We start from the raw sequence: 3,224 nt of genomic DNA on the forward strand, positions 1-3,224 counted from the left end.
AGCCTCTATAAATAATGAAAGCCTGTAATATTATCACTTTATATTTGATGTTATAATGACATTGTTTTATGGGGACCCACGGCATGTCGTCTACCTTGAACACAATTTCCGCCCAGAGGGGGTTTTCGAGTCGCACCGGACGGGACGAGAATTATATTCGATTGGACGATCGCTAAGGCGACCAGGAGCCGTAGAAAGTCGCACGTGGAGACCAGTAGTTCCTATGCTTTAAGCTCTAGGTAAGCTATAGCACGCGCGTATCGTTGACGCGCTGGACCTATCCTAAGGGCACGGAGTCCAGTAAAATTACGCACTTATTTGCCGCTATAGACAACACATATCGACGTAATCTTACCTGCACACACTACCCCCCCGAGACCCAGCTGCGGACTATAACCGACGAATCTATGTATGTTTACCATCACGTGAATGCGAGGGGCGGATTGGGTTGGGCTTTAGTGTGGATCAACAAAGAACATGTTGTTGTCAAAGTATATCCTTATATGTAGTCTATAGTATAGTTAAGCTAGATTGTTGCACTGAGCGTTTGCCGCTTTGCATGACAAAACCATAAGTCATTAATCAACTCTGTATTTTGCGTGCTAATTCTGTCTTATACCGTGTTCGACACTCGACTCGCGAGCTAGTACCCCCAAGTGTGAGTATGTATCACGTGAAGAGGGGTATGTAATCATGAGGCGATTACAAAACGTTAGTAGAATCGTGCCCCCGCGAGAATCACAGTAGTTATATCAAGGCCTATATTACAACGGTAGAGGCTGAGGATAGGTAAGTTTAGAGAGGACGCCGTAAGTACGCTTTGAGTAAGACACGTGAATTTAGAAGTAAGTAGTGAAAGAGTAATAGTAAGTAGAAGTCAGTAGTAGTAGAATTGATTTCTGACGCAGCGCATAGAAGCCGGCAGACGGAAGGACCCGGAAGGGACGGATCCCCCGACTCGCGAGAGAGACGACCGCAGCCGCCATCTGTGGTTCATTTTCGGCAAGCGGAAGACGTGGCCCGATCCACCCACCCGAGCGCTAGTAAAGCCATCGTTAAACCTACAGCCACCGACACCCTAAACTACCGCATGTGTCCATTACCAACCAACACACTGACCTGCCTCAAATGCTTTGCCATTGCTCTTACGTTCCGTATGGCCCCCGCATCTTATGCTACTCCCGCCAACCCCGGCTGAAATACAGTCGACATCATCTGAGTCCACCGCCCACGACACCCCCCGACGTGTCACGTTAATAGAACCTAGCTTAGCCTCCTTGCGGCACCCCTCCACGTACGAAACCATATGTGAAATACAACGCCACCCCCTCGAACCGCGACTGTAAAAAAGACGAAGGCACACGGAAGAACAGACCCAGAGATAGCGTCACACCGTACCCGCACACCGCGCGCCGAGAGGGCGCACGTCACTAAACCACACAGGAGACACACTGCTATTCACTAATACTTTTTCTCTATTCATATATTGCATTTTGGGTAGATGGAGAGAAGATAGAGAAGAGACTTGAAGATCGAGATCCCCATGGTTTGTCCGAACCGAGAAGAGGACCAGCACGCTGCACGTACGAACGGTGAACCCTCGCGGGCAGACTTGAAACAGAACTGAGGAGAACAGGATCAAGAGAGTGGAGTGACAACAACAATGTTTTTTTGTCCAAACCAACAACAACCCGCCCACCCCTCCACCGTGAGGAATACATAGTTCCCGCTCACTGGCGCTGGCCTAGGAGCCGTGGAGCTGGCCTGCGACTGCATGGCTCGCCGCCAGTAATGGCACATTTGTGGATTTCAGCAAATCGATATGTTGTTCATGACACAGAAATACCAGGCAAGTATGAACCCAATTTCAACGATAGTTAGAGGTTAAATTTTAGTTGCTGATATAACTTGAGGCATATTCACTTCGGATAAGAGGCATTAATTGCCTACCACACTTGTTTTATAGTCGCGTATAAGCGTGCTTAAGTTGGTCCCGCGCATCCCTAATGGTTGGATCTATAGCCCAGCGGCAACTGTACGCAGGCTATAGTTACTAGAGCTATGCAGTACTCAGTGGCAGTAGGCAGTAGGCCCTAGCCCCTAGTGAAAGTTTCAAGTTGTTGTGGATCTGGTGAGTTAAGTTTCATGTTGCTTGTCCTAGGCCACTTCGCAGGTTATGTCGTTACTGAAAATGTATGAAATGTTTATCTACTGATCTGTGAAGCGTTTACGACCTGAGTGATGACAGGTCAAGAGAGGGGCTTGCACGCGTAGTTTTTAGTCTTGTGTACAATCAGATTTACTGAGTCATGTATAATTTTTTTAGCTCAGCTGACGAAGTCAGATCCAGCTTGTAGAATCGCATGAATGTCCGTCCGTCCATCCGTCCGTGTGTCAACAGTTACGGCCTAAATCTTAACCGCTCGACGTACGATCTTGATATTTGGGACGTCGGGGGGGATTGCGAAAAGGACTCAGGATGTCGAATTTGGGGGTACAAGGGTCAAGGTATAGGAGGAAATACGGAATTGCGGCACAACTCTCAACGGCTCGACCTGCGCTCTTAATATTCGATGTATAGTGTGATGGGCAGGAAACCCATCACCAGCACGAAATTGGAGGTCACATGTCAAAGGGCAGTGGGGGAAAGGACAGATATCAGACAATTTCTAAGGACATGGTCTAACGGACTGAGTGAAAAACTTTTTTGTTTCCGCGCTGACCTACCATTTCTATCACTTTATTGAAAGGACCATGAAATGTGCTTTCCGCTGACGTGCGAAGAGTAAGTGTCTGATAACTTTTTGACCCTCAAGAGGAGGGTTAAACATGGATATGTTGACTGTTAACAAAGGACTGAACTGCTTTTGCTATTAGAGCTCCCTCCACCTGTGTGAATGTGAGGCTACAGTAGGACCATGAAATGTGCTTTCCGCTGACGTGCGAAGAGTAAGTGTCGGATAATCTTTTGACCCTCAAGAGGAGGGTTAAACATGGATATGTTGACTGTTAACAAAGGACTGAACTGCTTTTGCCATTGTGGATGTGAGGCTACAGTTGCACAGTTCAATTGCAAAGGCAAATGTTTGTTGAACAAGGTTTACGCTCCTTAAATCATATTATTTTCTAAAGCAGTCAGTCTGTATTAGCAACCTGAGTAGCACCCTGTATTAGCACACTGTAATGAACCCTGAATTCTCGCGTGGGTAGGCAAAAACATGGGG

At 47.2% G+C, this 3,224-nt stretch overlaps 1 protein-coding gene across 1 annotated transcript in view; it reads left to right on the plus strand.

Moving 5' to 3' along the window:
• The window catches only part of LOC106813065 (lysosomal alpha-glucosidase-like), a 48,604-nt gene that overhangs the window by 846 nt on the left and 44,534 nt on the right, over nucleotides 1-3,224 (plus strand).

Source organism: Priapulus caudatus, unplaced genomic scaffold (assembly GCF_000485595.1).
Source record: "Priapulus caudatus unplaced genomic scaffold, Priapulus_caudatus-5.0.1 Scaffold721, whole genome shotgun sequence".
Classification (NCBI taxonomy): Eukaryota; Metazoa; Priapulida; class Priapulimorpha; order Priapulimorphida; family Priapulidae; genus Priapulus; species Priapulus caudatus.